The 15,989-nt window shown below is 33.2% G+C and overlaps 1 protein-coding gene across 3 annotated transcripts in view; it reads left to right on the top strand.

Annotated features, from left to right (window-relative positions):
- Positions 1 to 613: 613 nt before the first annotated feature.
- Cdh9 (cadherin 9) overlaps positions 614 to 15,989 on the top strand; it is a 128,739-nt gene continuing 113,363 nt past the window's right edge. For 2 of the 3 annotated variants that reach the window (XM_070042232.1, XM_070042234.1), the window contains exon 1: positions 614 to 814. The gene's annotated coding sequence lies outside the window, so the exon portion shown is untranslated. Of the gene's footprint in view, positions 815 to 1,011; positions 1,060 to 15,989 lie in introns of those variants that run through there. The other variant, XM_070042233.1, reaches the window with a different exon arrangement.

The following is a 15,989-nucleotide window of genomic DNA, read 5'->3' as shown; positions in this document are numbered from 1 at the left end:
ATTACATATTAACTAAAAAGCAAAGTGTTCTAGAAATTTGAAACTAGTCTTGAAAGTGTTCCCTCTGCTGAGAGAGATCACGTCAAGACGTCAGTTACTAGCTGTTAAAAAATACAGTTTTTGAAAGATTATTTTACATTATGAATTCCTACAGCCCTAGATAAAAATCCATCATTATCAATGATGAATACACTCAGGATTCCTTCCTTTCATTTGATTAAAGTTGGATTTGGGGCATTGAACTGAGATGGGGAGCAGCGAATTTTGTGAGAAATCCACACAACATTCCTTTTGAGCGCCTGCACTCTCCGTGTGATTTAATACTTTCCAGAGATGATTTACAGGTTGGAGACATGCTGTGACCTTTTTCTGGAAATTGCAAACAGATTAAACAGAGCTGATTAACCAAGGCTAAAAACACTGGGTTATTATCTCTTATGGGAGTTCTTGGACAAAGCCTCCCCTCTGAGCCCTCCCACTTGATTCGCTTGCAAATCACGGTGCTCAAAGAGGTCTTCACTCCCCCAACCTCAAACCTGGAGCCCTGCAGCGCCATCAGCTGCAATATCTTCCCATTTGAGGGACGTGTCTTATTAATCAGAAACGCGGAATGGAAACCAATCAGATAGAGAGCTGCTTTCGCTTGAGCTCCCAGCCTGTCTGAGTTAAAAGTGATGCTGAGGAGAGAGGCACGCGGAGATGCATGAAGACTCAGCTGCTAAGATACTATAAAAAGAGAAGAGGAGGCATGAGGCAGAAGCAAGGGGGAAACCACTACTGAGTAAGACTAAACTCGGTCCCTTTACCGACCCAGGTGAGTGTTACTGGTTTTACCTTATGACATCAGCTATTCGTTTATTCGTTCTTTGCTTTCTTACAAGGAATTATTCGAATTATCGCTTTTCTTTTACTTGCTGTATTCTCTCTCTCTCTCTCTCTCTCTCTCTCTCTCTCTCTCTCTCTCTCTCTCTCTCTCTCTCTCTCTCTCTCTCTCTCTCTCTCTCTCTCTTTCTCTCTCTCCCTCTCTCTCACACGCGCGCACACACACATTGAAAGCAGGTAAGAATGTTTTTTTACTCTTCGAATCAAGGATTTAAATGTTCAGTGAGAAAACGTGGACCATTAAACTCTTATTTTATTTTTAAACATCCTGATACATGCCCAAGCTTTCTCTATCGTCCTGAAATTTACCTACACATTATTATCCTGAATTAAAAACTGAACTTCTGGCTGCAGTAGCTTTGAATTGCTCACTTATTAATGTGATTATTTACCTGGTGATATTAATTTGAATGGACTTTTAATTTTCTTGTAACTTTTGTTTAAGGAATGTGAGTCAAAAATGTGGAAAACAAGGACATCTTTTTTAATAAGAAGTGACACTTTTATTTTCAATCTTTGGAAATAACATGAAAGTAGTAAATGTGGCATGCATGTATGTATGTATGTATTTAATGTTAGGATTCAGGTGATAGTCTTTTCAACTAAGAGGAGTTTCTTGAAACATCCTGGTCCTCAGTCATCCTAAAAACATTCTAAATGTACATGTTTCTAGATTGTAATTGGCAATGTGTGTTCAACGGAAGACTCAGGAAATACAACCACAGCAAAAGCAATCCATCAAAGCCAAAACTGATGTTTTAAATTTTGAGGTGATAAGAAGAAATGTATTGATTTGATGGAGGCACTGTTTTGCTTTTCCATTGTACATTCAGCATAGCAACTTACATCAAATCTTGCAAGTACATTCATCTACAGAAAAGGCTTCATGGTTTTACAATGTGTACCAGGGTGACATCAAAGTCCTATGATATAGTTAGTCATTGTTCACAGAGTGGAGGGCTCAGAATCCATTATATATAACAAAGGTACAATAGAAGGAAAGTTAACAACTCTAGCTCATAGGTTTGCATTCACTTATAGAATCAACTTTTTGGCAAGAATGAGATGGACTATATATTTGAGGAGAAACAAGTGTTCTGTGTTAATACTTGTTATATTTTGTTATGTTATAAATATATGGACTTCCTCCTTTTTCATAAGTCTCTCAAAACATTTGTAACATGAGGGATGTCTGATTTTGTGATAATGAAAAAAGTGAAAAGTTTTGTTCAGTAGGAGGGAATCAATATTTTGCTGCCTTTGGCTTTATCTATGAAATTAAAGGTGCTAGCTATTTTCAATATTCTTAATTTGGTTAAAAAATCCTATGTTCAGATTCAAACACTGATTCATTGTGTAGGCAATTCTATGTCAAATGTGGAACTGACTGATTGAACTTTGAAACTAACAAGAGAGGGTTTGAACTGTAGATGTTTTGAAAGATAAAGACAATGAGATAATATGCTACTCCAATACACATAACATCACTGCATAGACATGAAGATTGTGTTCCCTAGTCCTATCAGCAAATGAAAGTTTTCTCAAGCGAAGGATACACAAATGACTATAAGGATTAAATAGCCATATGCTAACAGGATTGACTGTCATATTTCTATTCATGTTGTAAAAAAATGAAAGACTGCAAGGCGAAGATCCTGATGAAAGTTAACATAATTCTGAAAATATCAAACAACAAAAAATAAGATAGTCATATCTGAAGGGGGAAAAGAGGAGAATAGAGTCAATAATTCATCACATATACTACAAGATTAAGAAAAGTAAGAGAAGGTGCAGAGAGAGGGGTAGGTGGGAGAGGGGTGAGAAGTTTGAGGTAGGTGGTATTGATCAAGATACATTGCATGCTGTGTTAAATTGCACCTCCTTTGTAGAGTCATTTAAAGACAAAAACATATTCAAATTTTTTTAAAAAATTAAAAAAGACAATGGATTCATTTGAAGTTAAATAAATCTTGGTAGTGCTAATTAAGCAATACACAGTGTTTTTGTTATTATATTTGTCCTTTATACACTATTTAGTAATTTTAAACAATATTTAAAATGGTTTGCATAGTAAGGCTATTGCATAATTGAAAAAGAAATTTGATAGACCCTGCATATATGTGTATTCTGATGCTATGTTTTAAAATTCTGTATTGCTTGGGTTAATAAACTACATGTATGATAAGCTTTTGTGAATGTCACCTTGCCTAGAGAGGTTTCATTTTTGGAGTCTTCCTTTCACTCCAATGCACTCAAAGCTCAGTTAAATCAATGGAATGCCCCTATCATACATTCATCAAGCAAGATTCATTCTATTTTTTGTTTAGATTTTTTTTCCAAATAGAGATTTTTTTTTTACTCTATCAATCTCTTTTGGCAACAGAAATGATGGAAGATGTTCCTCTCCCACAAATTTCTAACATGTATGAGAGGAGCTAACCATAGTGCTTAAACTTTCATCATACAACATATGTGAGTAATATACCACTATATTTTATATGAGAAGTGATAGAGATAGATGACATTAGCTAGGCACCAGTGGCTCACCCCTGTAATCCTGCTACTCTAGAAGTTCAGATATGAAGGTCATGGTTCAAAGCCAGCCTGGGCAGGAAAATCTTTGAGACTCGTAGCTCCAATAAACTACCAAGAAAGCCAGAAGTGTAGCTACAACTCAAGTGGTACAGTTGTAGACTTGAGCTAAAGAAGCTCATAAATAAAATGTCCCCTAAGTTCAGGCCCCAGGTTAGCAAAAAAATAAAAGTTAAAAAAAAAAGTAACAGCAGTTTGGTGTATATACATGGATTTGGCATAAACAAACATTGGATTTAAATTGGTGTCTAAGGAACAACCCAGCCTAGATGGATTATTAGTATTAACACAGACACTTCAAGAAAGCCAATCACACTTTATTATGGGGAATTAATCTTACATTAAAAAAATAAAGCAAATGTGATGAACAAGAATATTTCAGATGCTATAGCTCTCAATTTAAGGATTATTTCTTTAATTTCTCTGTGTATATCTGTAGTAAGGCAGTTGCAAAATTAACTGTAAAATGACTAGCTTTTGTTGACATGTTTGTGAAGAAAAAAATTCTTGGCCTTTTGCTTCTTAAGTAATCTATTTAAAGTTAAGTTTTCTTGAGAATGAAGAAAATGTCTGAAAACAAAGGACATAGTTCAAGGTTAGGTTCATTTAATTCTGCCTGAGGTGAAATTTGCAAGTACCATTATTTTCATCATGTTTCAGGTATTTTTCCTAAGATAGAGTAATTTTACTCTCATGTTTTGAAAATAAAAACAATCCATACAACGACTAACTTTCTTAATGTTCATTATATTATCTCATTTAAGTGTTATGTAAGATTCTAAGTTTTAGATACTGGATTTCAATAACTTGTATCTTTAATTTTATCCACCTGAATGCTGAAGTTTAGAAAGATCAAGCAAGAGTCCTAAAATATCCAATTATGCATAAAATGGCAATATTACTTACAAATTATGAAAATTTAATAAGAAAGGAAGATAGGTAGACAGATGATAAATAGTTGATAAAGATGGAATATAATAACTTGTTATTATTGTTTAGAAGGACTAATAAGTTTTGCTTTTATGAGTACTTTTGTTCATTATTAATATATGATAAGGAGGGGAATATTCATTTTGTTCTTCTATACATTGAATTGCCTATCTAACATTCTAATATATGAATTCCTAAACGTAGCATTAAGAGATGGTCTTAAAACTATATTCCTCATGCAAAGAGCTGATATTGAAAGCAATCACTGAAGCCTAACCAAAATGTTTTATTATGTATTAGCTATTTTACCACAAGAAACACCTCTCTAAACATAAAAGCAATGTTAATGGATTTCAGTGACCATAAAAAGATAAAACAAAAATGTCTTTATGTGGTGTAGTAACTCCATGTGTTTGTTTTGTAACATTTAAGACAAAGCATTGAGATGAAGAAGAAAAACTCAACAGTTTCTTAACACAACAATCAAAAATTTGTATTTCATTAATTTGATAAATTACAAATTTATGATAGCAGGAAAAAGTGCTGTCATATCTTTTAATTCAGTTGATGGGCAAATCATTGGAGCACATGATTTTTTCATGAGAGTGAATTAAAATTTCTGAACTTCACATAATATTTTATTGATTCTACAGTTCTACATAACATGGTTGACATTATTTCAACTTATGATGGAAATGTTAGTAACTAGTAGGTGTTATTTGATGTTAATGTCTAAAGATGCATTGGAAACAGCCAATATATATTGGAATATTGTTTGCCTACCAGCTATTATTTTATGTGTATAGAACGGCCAATCTTTTTTAATGTTACACTTTCAAGTAAGTTTTTGTTTGGATCCTGCATCTGCATATGAAAATATATCTCTTTGAAGCCACCCCAAGCAGAAAGTTCTTGAGACTCTTAGCTTCAATAAATTTCCAAAAAAATAGCCAGAAATGGAGCTATAGCTACAGTGGTCAGGTGCTAATCTAGAGCAAAATAAGCTCAGGGACAATGCCCACGTCCTGAGTTCAAGCCCCAGAAGTGGGCAAAAATAGAAGAGAAAGACATAACAGTATTAATCATTTCAATGGATATGTTAACGATAGTCATTTTCATAATGATTAATACAGGACACTAAAAATACTCTTGTTAGGAAACTAAAGATAATACATCATAATTTTTTTTTCCTTAGTTATGGGGCTGCACTCAGGGTGTTTCCCTGAAGCCTCCTTTTGTGCTCAAAACTAGTGCTCTACCACTGGAGCCACAGTGCCACTTCTTGTTTTTGAGTGGTTAATCAGAGACAAGAATCTCATGGGGACTTTTCTACCTGGGCTGGCTTTGAACCACAAGTAGCTAAAAGTACAGGAGTGAGCCACCAGCACCCAGCTTCATTATAAATATTTTAAAAATTAGCATTTTTCCAGGGGAATGTAAACAATTATAGTCCACATGCTATGGTTGACATATTTATTTTTATCCATAGGGTAAATTAGATTACTTTTCAAAGCTGTGCAAGTAAGTAATGGTTTCTAATTAATGTTCAGAATTCTTTAGAACTTCATGAAGCTATAACCTCTTTCTTCAGATAGGTTGTATGACACATGAATTATAACTCTACCCAAATCTACCTATACGTAGTCAGTCACAGGACTTGAACTCAGGGCCTGGGTGCTATCTCTGAGCTTTTCTCCTTCAGACTAGTGCTCTAATTCCTTGAGCAACAGCTCTGATTTGTTTTCTTCTGTTGGTTAATTGAAGATAGTGGTTTCATGGACTTTTCCTGCCAGAGCTGACTTTGAGCCTCAATCCTCAGAACTCAACCTCTTAAGTGGCTAGGATTACAGGTGTGAGCCACCAGAACATGGCTAAATTCCTTGTAATTTGATATTTGTTGTATCATTATGTTGGAAATTTAAAATTATTTATTTGGTCAGTTTAATTAACTGAGGGATATCTCAATAAGCACTTGCTATTTCTTTAATTACTAGGCAAATTAACAATTTAGTTAATTGTATTTGAGGTTAAAATGTGAAAGATTCAAGATTATATCTCTTCATGTGTAAACAATAATTTATACACTAACCAGATACATTTATTACTCATCTTTTATTCTATAACTTTCTATCACATTAAAAATTTCCTAACGATTTTCTGTCTGAAACAAAATGTTGAAAGTACAAATATTTTTTTAACTTAGTCTTTAAAAAAATGTGCATCTCATAAGGCTCAGATTTGCATTTCAGACAATAAATATATTTTCAAGAATTAAATATCATACTATATTGACAAATACTATTAATTTTCTTGTTTTATTTATAATTCATTTCTGCATCTTAATTACTGACATACCTGCACATAAATATAATTTGTGTGTAAAGAAAATTAACTGTAGCCAGTTTAAATTATGGTAGCATATAAAAATAATAAGCAATAAATGTCAATAAATACTTTAAAATATTACTGGGTCAAAACAGTACATTAAATAGAGAGTTTCTATTTATACTGTGTGTATACATATATTATCCATACTTAAAGAGTAGGAACATAAGTATATATGTTTTGTTTCAAGGTCACTACATTGGATTTACCACGTGTGTTCTATTTTTTTTTATAGCGAAATAAATTAGTTTTAATTAGAAATTGGAAATGTTTTGTGATTTTAAAAAAAATTAGAGGAAAGATTTTTTCTGATATATTTCTCAAGTATTTATCTGTGATTGAGTTTAAAATAGTACACACAGTAAAGAATGTCCAAATCTAGACTGAACAAATGACAAAAACAAGGAAGGCATGAGGAGACACCAACATAGATTTGGTGGCAGAAATGTAACACTGTTTAAAGTTAACAATAAGGCACTCACAGGCATTTTGTTTTTCAACATACCTAGCTGACCAAACTAAATTTTCCATATTACAAAGTAATCATTGGCTTTGGGGTCATCACAAACTTTACTCAATATGTCCCCGAGATTTTTCTCATTCTTACCTCACATTAAACTAGACATTGGAAGCTTTGCACTGATAATAATTTTTAAGCACAATTAGGCAACCTTGGAATGATCTGAAACGTGATTGCTCAGTGAAAATTACCCTTAAAGAAATAGCATATCTTTGACTACATTAAAATAACTATTATATATTCCACTTCCTCAATTAAAAGAAAAAGAATAAAAAAACTCTTTACATTGGAAAAATGTCTCAAAATACTCAACCTAGATTGAAGAGTATTTTTAGATTATGGATTTGGAGAAAAAGTATTGCTAATTATATATTCATAATCTGTAATATGATTTCATCTTTATGAATGTGAAGCAAATTTAGCAAAACAGTTCTCAAAACTATGGATGCACACTTTTTTGTAACTTTGAATATGATAGCTTTGTACATAATATTTCTTAAGTAATTTCTCCAGTATTTTTTCAAAAATGTGTCTTTTGTCAATTAGAATTTACTCCAGAAGTGAACTTTAACTGTCTCCTTTGCAAGAAAAATCCAAAGGACCAAAAAGTAAACTGTGCAACAATTTTAGCCTAAAGGATTAAACATATATCATCTCAGATCATAGGTTTTTATATACATAATATTCTCAAGATATATGTAATAATAAATGTCAGTGTTATGCAAGTCAGTATACCATTAAGGAGTCACTATTTTCTTATATGCAGATGGTTCCTGGTGTGTGTGTGTGTGTGTGTGTGTGTGTGTGTGTGTGTGTGTGTGTGTGTGTGTGTGTGCGCGCACGTGTGTGTGCTGGAAATCAAATCCAAGACACTGTTCATACTCATCTCATTCTATAAACAATTGAGCTATATCTAGCACCAAGATAGCATCTTAAGAGCTGAAAGTGCTGTATGCATTTTTTCCCTTTAAATATTCTCTGCCTTCTTTTATCCTTTTCCTTCTCCTTGAATCTTAAATCACTTGGTGACTAAACAGATTTCACTTTACTCACTGCCTACTGCTTTCTAACAAACAGCATGAATCCATGGTGATTCATAGAAAGCACCTAGAACTTTGCTATTCGGTGACTTCATATTGTTTCAAACCCCTCATACTTTCCGGCCTTCATCACAGCTCTAATTTTGCTGAAATGTCTGCTTCCTCCCCTTGTCACTTTCCCACCCCACTCCTCCACTTCAAGTCAAATATATTTAACTGCAAGTGCTTATCCGTTTTCTCATTTGGCCTTCATTCTGGTAAATGAGTAAGAGAAAGTGGCTTTTCCAACAGGCAAAATTCCTTAGGTAACAGACTAAGAATACTCATCAATACCATTCATGCCGAATATCAGAAAAATCTCTCCTCTACCTCTCCCACTTTCACTGACTAACTTGAAATGGGCTTTGTAGGAGGCAGATTTTTTACAAGAGTCAAATTGGCACCCAGAGTGTGCCAGACTGGAAGGAAGAACTTCCACTACCCAGCTGGACTGTCTGTGAATCCAGGAATGCAGTGCTACATGTACACTACTACATGAGGATTCTGGAAAAGTCAGAGAAATAGGAGCATATGCGTATGCTGAATAGTTTGAAAGGGGCTGGAAAAGAAAGATGAAGTGGCATCAAGATTCTAAATGAACTAGCTGGTCTCAGTTGACCCAAACAGGTTGCATCTCAATTTCTTATTAAGAAAATTGGCTCCGGATCCATTTCTACATAGATGAAATGCCAGTCTGTCTCGGAGTTTGCAAGTTCAGTTGGAAGTAATGCTTCACCTCACACCACCACCATGTGTGATATCCTCAATATGTGCAGCCTGGTGCAGAAGTCTCTCTGGATTCCTGCATGGGATGTTCGTATAAACTTACTTTGAAACTTATAATTAGAGGAAAGACTGTTGTTTATCATTCATTAATCCACCCAAGGATGATTATTCCATTTTCTTGTATTTGAAATTACTCTTTATTGAATGCCTGCTGAGTCAGGATCATTAGGCTGTGATGAGATTTCATCTGCTTTGCTGAGAGGACCATAATCAGCTGGATGGAGACCACTGCTGTTTTCAAACATCTTCAGTTTTTAGACATCCCCCAATTCCATTGTGATAAAATACAACTTTTTAAGTTCTCCTCCTCCTCTTCCTCTGTTGCTCCTTTCCGTTCTCTTGTTTCTCTGTCCCTTCCCTCTTTCCTCTCCCATTCTCTCTCTCTCTCTCCTCTCTCCACTCCTCACTCCGCTCTCTTCTGCCTCTACCTGTGCTCGTATTGCTTGTCTACATAGTCTGGAACCCATCAGATATCATTAAACACCAACCTAATATCATTAAATTCATTTTAAATAAAAGGTTTTTTTCCAGTGTGCATTTTCATTTCATTTCATGATAAAGCAGTTCACATGCCTTTAATTTTATAATTAGTTGTGTTTGGTGGATTATTCTATGTGAATTCTTAATTTGATAATGTTTCTAAAATTAAAATCAGTTATCCCAACATGAACTACAAGTGCATGATAAGCATACTTACATCTCCTTTTTACAGCTACTTTTATAAATTAGTTCACACTTTTTAAATTCCAGTATACTGCAGTGAAATAAAATAAACTCTATTTCCAATATGTTCTAAATAATGAAGTATAATAAAAGCTCATTGTGATATACGGAATCTTTTAGATTGGTAATCATATCTTAGGAAATACATCAGGCTAAATTTTGAGACATATAACATTTGTAACTAACTTTGGCCTTATTCTCAAGTCTTTGGAACTTTTTTTTTAACTTTGAATCTTAATATATATTGATAACCTGTGTGTGTGTGTGGGCATGTACTCACACACACACACACACACACAGAAGCACACTGTACACGCACATCAGTCCTGGAGCTTGAATTCAGGGCCTGGGAGATGTTCCTGAGCTTTTGTGTACAAAGCTAGAGCTCTACAACTTGAGCTACTGTCCTGCTTCTGGTTTCTGTGGCTAACTGAAGATAAGAGTCTCATGGACATGCCTACTTGGGCTGGCACCATGTTGTGGCTTTTAAATCTCAACCCCCTGAATAGCAAGGATTACAAGCATGAGCCACCAGCACCTATTCTTTAATGACCTCTATATTGTTCACCTGGCTCCCAATTCACTCCACAGCTGCATATTCAATAGAGTAAAACCTTGTAAATTAGAGATTTGGGAGAAATCCTCTATCCGTTGATGTTTAGCAAAACACCATCCATTTCACAAATAAATCATCACTCCTCTGACTTGAGTCCAAGTTTTTGGCAGTTGACTTTATTCTAATTAAAATTCTCTGATGTTTGAAAATCTTAAAGCTATAGTATCACAGCTTGACAGTGGAGGTTCACATCTCTAATCCGAGCTGTTCAGGAGGGTGAGGTCTGAGGGTTGCAAACTGAGTTTTGATCCAAGAAAGGAAAAATCCATGACATTCCTAAATCCAATTAACAACAATAACAACAAAAAGCTAGTAGTAGAGCTGTGATTCAAGTGTTAGAGCACCAGACTTGAACAACAACAAAAATCTTCAGTGATATACCTGAGATCAAACCCCAGGCCTTGCTCAAAAAATGAGAAGAAGAAAAAGCAGAAGAAGGAGAAGGAGGAGTAAGAGGACCCTAAACAATCTACAAACAACATATTTCTTGATGCAATTTTATGTTTTATATTATATATAAATACATATAATTCATATTCAAAATCACTCCAATCTAAATCAGTCCAGTAAAATTAGGAAGACTTGACATTTCCCATTTTCCTCTACTATTACACTCTTAACAGTAGCTCCCAGTTACCAAGCAGCTCATCAGTTTCTATTCAGAATATTCTCAATTCAGGAAATGAGAAACAGGAATATTGTTTTTACCATGGAATGCTAGTCTTGGTGGTCAAATATTTGAAAGCCAGTGATTACAAGTCAAACTTTGAATAGTGAGAAGTCCTGAAATATATTTTTATTATATTATATAGGACTTTTCTGGGAGAAATTCTTATAACTTATGCTTTTTATACCTTCCCAAAGAGTATTAATTATTTCTGTCCACAAATTATTTATTTGTCCTAAACACACAACTTTTTTAGAATCACAGGAAGGTTGCACAAAACTTACATTTTCAGTAACACAGAATCTGTGTTAGCATCCACATTTTCTTTTCCTGTCTTGCTGATATACTATCTTTATTTCTGGGCACATAGAAATTGGAGTAAGCACCTTTAGGTAGACAATATTTTGTGGTGATAACACAAGGTGAGATCCTGACATCAGTTATCTTACATGTAAAAACTAGTGTTTCCATTTCTCAGGAGGGAATATGAGAAAGTCTTGCAATGTCTTAGGACTCCAGGAATTATTCTATTTGTGATTAAAATATTAGCAATATCTATATTTTAGGGTATTGTAATCAAGATTAAAGGTAGATCTTATTATTTTCATTATAATATCAGGTACAAGGGTTCTGGTTTTTTTTTTTTACACGTAAGAAAAAGTGGTCTAGTGCTACTCGATGAATGTGTCCACTGTCCTTGAAATGAGATAAGGAAATTTTGAACATAACTTTAAGTATTATGAAGATGAACATGCACACACACTCACACACACACATATACATATAGGGGTTGTGTGGCATTGACTGTAAGAGCAATGCTTTGTATATTTTTAATTTTTATTGGGATAAAATTATTCAACAAATGGGCTTCATTGTGACATTTACAATATGAATATTTGATCTCATTTACCCATTTTCAGTTACTCTTTCTTAACTTCTTACAACATTCCTCTCTTTGAAAACAATATTGAGAAATGCATATGTATGTTAATTGCACACATACATTATCTGGCTCTTGGTTCATAAACTTATACCAACTTGAAATTAATATGAAATATTACAGAGTACATTATAATTATTGCTTACAGTTTAAATAGGTATATTATTCATGAATTTAGAGATGTGAGTTAGGAAATACTTTTAAACCAGCAGTAATAAAATTTCATACTATTGTATATCATCACAGATTTTAGTGCCAAATATTTGACTTTCTCTTTCTATCATTTTAATGATCTTCCTTAGGTTATATTAATGACTGTAAAATAAATGACATTTTTGACCTTAAAATGCATTAGGATTGTAATGATATTTTATCTGTATAAGATAAAATAGAGCTGCTTGAACAAAAATTAAAATAATGATTGCATGCTTGTCAGTAATCTTCAATAATATTAGTCTGAGTATATTTATAGTGTATTATAATGATTGGATAGTTTAGCCCTATACTTTGTGAAATGGACTGGATATCATTTATAAAATTTATGAAATATTGAAAATATATTATTGAGAAAATTAGCTCTTTATTCAGGAACTGGTATTATATGTTTATTCAAAGTTTAGTATGCAAGAAGCATTTTTTAGATGCTAGAAATTATAGCAATTGAAATTATATGAGTAGTGTGTAGAGATATTTGAAGATATTATATACAGGAATGACATAAAGCATAATTGTGTCACAGGTATTATTTGTAATGTGGAACTGAGGACTGAATAGGAGTAACCGGGATGATGGTTGAGTTGATGAACTTGGACAGAAAGATTGCTTTGAGAATGTGAGATTAGGAATCAGCCCGAATGAAGGGAGGAAATTTTTTTTAGCTAAATTTATTTATTTATTTATTTATTTATATTGTGAAAATACCTTACAGAGGGGTTACAATTACATGGGCAAGGTAATGAGTACATTTCTTATCAAGCATTGTTGCCTCCTCCTTATCATCCCTTCCCATCTCCCCCACTGACCCCCATACCACCCCTTATTAAGTGAAGTAAGCCAGGCCCAAAGAAACATAGGTCCCATGGTTTCCCTTATTTGCAATAACTAGTATATGTCTGAGATAAGCAGAAAAGGTCAGATAAGTTGATGTTAGGTGAAATGAACCCCAAGGTAAGTATTCAAAAATTTTTTCTTTCATGCAATTTTTATTAACATATTTATAAGATGATTTCTTTGTTGCTTTGTATGTCCCTCCGCCACAGGAGGAAAATTTAAGAATCCCATTTTAAATATTAGTAGGCAAAAGGAGGCTGCTCGCTTTATAAAACTGTTCTAATTATTTTAATTACAAAGCCATATTTTAGTTAGTATATTAATGATACAGTTAGCAATAACTGTAACTCTTCACATTCCTTCTCTCATAACAGGATTTTGTTTTGACTATGTGCACTCATGTTTATCCATAGCTGGTTATAATAAAGTGCTCATCTTTAACTGAATAGAATGTTATGTTTTATTTAAAATTACTCTTTACCTAGTGACACGTATTTTTAATAGCTATTGTAAGAGAATAAACTATTAGCTATAAATATCAAAAATAGTTTTCTATATTCTTGTTTTAAGAATAAGACTCATTCAGACTAAAGCAAGGCTAGGTATCTTATCGTTAGAACATATACATCTATCTCTCTTTATACTTTTCTATAGGTAAATGGACATTCTCATAACTCTGTACAAAATAGAAATAGATAACCAATTGAAGCTCTTTGAATTTTGTGAAAACTGTACTTGGAGGCGCTAAATCTGCCAGATTTGTTGTTTGAGAATGTTGTCATATGTAATGCTTGCTTCCTTCTCATCTGGATAGCTTTTGTCTGGAACACAACTGTCATATTACTAGTGCAGTTTCCATTAGAAGAAAACTAATCAAAAAAAAAAGCAATGACTATTTTTAAGGATTTGCTGTCTTGCAGTTTTCTCCACCATCCATCTCCAACACCAACCTTTAATTTTGGGCTGTTTTTATGACTTCTCTTTCCTTTTCTTGACTGATGATTTCACATGATATTCACTTGAATATTTTTGAAAAATGTGTCCCAATGCAACTACATTACTTGGTACTAGGACTTTAGACCCATTTGTGGTTGATTATCATTATCTGAATTCTATAATTATTCTATTCATATTATCTTAAATCTCCTCATATACAGTAGGTTTTAAATGAAATGGACTTTTGAGCTGGAAATGTGTGTGTGTGTGTGTGTGTGTGTGTGTGTGTGTGTGTGTATGGTGTGTGTGTGTGTGTGTGTGTGTGTGTGTGTGTGTGTGTGTGTGTGTTTGTGTGTGTGTGTGTGGTGTGTGTTGAATCCAGGGCCTGGGCAATGTGCCTCAGCTTCCTTTCAGCTCTCTCCAAGTAGAGTCATAGTCCTTATTCCAGCATTGCTTGCTTGCTTGCTTTTCTGGCTTGCTTTCTTCATTCTTTCTTTCTTTCTTTTTCTTTCTTCCTATGACCTTCTTTCTTTCCTTTCTTTTCCTCCCCCCTTCTCCTTACTTTCTTTTCTAATTGGAGATTAATAGTCTCAAAGGCTTTCCTGCTCGACTTTCTTTTGAAACATGAACCTCAGATCTCAACCTCCTGATTAGCTAGGATTATAGAAAGGAGCCAATGTCGGGTTGGACATTCTTTTTTAAGCATGCAGTCAAAATGTGCATTATTGCATACTAATCAGACAATGTAGATAATTATAGAGTAGACACTGTAGATAAAATGCTTCCCATTCTATGTCAAAGTTATATATTTTAACTATTAAGAGAGTAAATTAAATGAGAAAAAATACCCTGTTTGGGTATACATACATCATAAAATGTAACATTTTACAAGAAATATCTTTAAATAAAAATTGTTTTCCAAAATTGCAAAAGGTTCCCAAGAAGATATAATAAATATAATAAATATTTTAATGGGTTTTAGTGATAAAAAGGCATATTAAATCTTTAACAAATAATTTACATGTAATTTCTGCATTGTATATTTGCCAAAATGATTTGTATGTCATCTCAAAAGTTATAGAATATTTATGACAAACTTTGATAAAAAATTTATCTTCTAAATTCTCAATTTTCCCTTCACAACTTGTATCAATTTTGCATTATTTTAGAGGTACAGATCAGTAAACAACTCATGTTTGGTTAAATGTTAGCAATAATGGTAAGTTTGTGATTAGAAACATTAATTTCCATTATGGTTTCAACTTATGTCATATTCCAAAATTTCAATTCCTCATGAAAATGTATAGATAATTATACTCCTGAGATTGTTAAAGATTATGCTAATATAAACACCAGAGCAGTTAGAAAATATTTAGTAAATATTAATATTACTTATTATTCTGTTGGTTATTCACTCAAAAGTTTCCATTTCAGAATGCTATTGCATTTGAAGAAAGTAATGGCAATATTGTGAATATATTTTTGGTGTTTTCCTTGCTTTGACTTTCAAAAACAGATACAAAATAAAATAAATTACTTTTGAATATTTGTTAACAAAGATCAGTTAGTGCTGTATTAGGATTGTGGCTTATTGGCTGGTATACTTTCTCAAAATGTATCTGTTTTTAAAGATCCCATATGCCTACTCATGAAAGTTTTGAGTGGAAAGATGAGAATATACATTTGAAAATGTGAATTATTGTGAATTAATGATATAAGTAGTTGCATATACACCAGGCACAGAGAACAACTGCAACTGATTACACCGAAAATATATTTAAAATTAAGAATTCATATGCTAGAAAATATTTTCCCAATTTATACCATTAATGAAAATAAGTTTAAATGATAATGTTCCCTTATGTCATAAGGTATTTTGTGTT

The sequence above is a fragment of the Dipodomys merriami genome, unplaced genomic scaffold (assembly GCF_024711535.1).
Source record: "Dipodomys merriami isolate MVZ:Mamm:240054 unplaced genomic scaffold, mDipMer1.0.p SCAF_32, whole genome shotgun sequence".
NCBI classification, from domain to species: domain Eukaryota; kingdom Metazoa; phylum Chordata; class Mammalia; order Rodentia; family Heteromyidae; genus Dipodomys; species Dipodomys merriami.
Note: the sequence above shows the minus strand (reverse complement) of the source record. Positions and strands in the feature narration are given on the sequence as shown.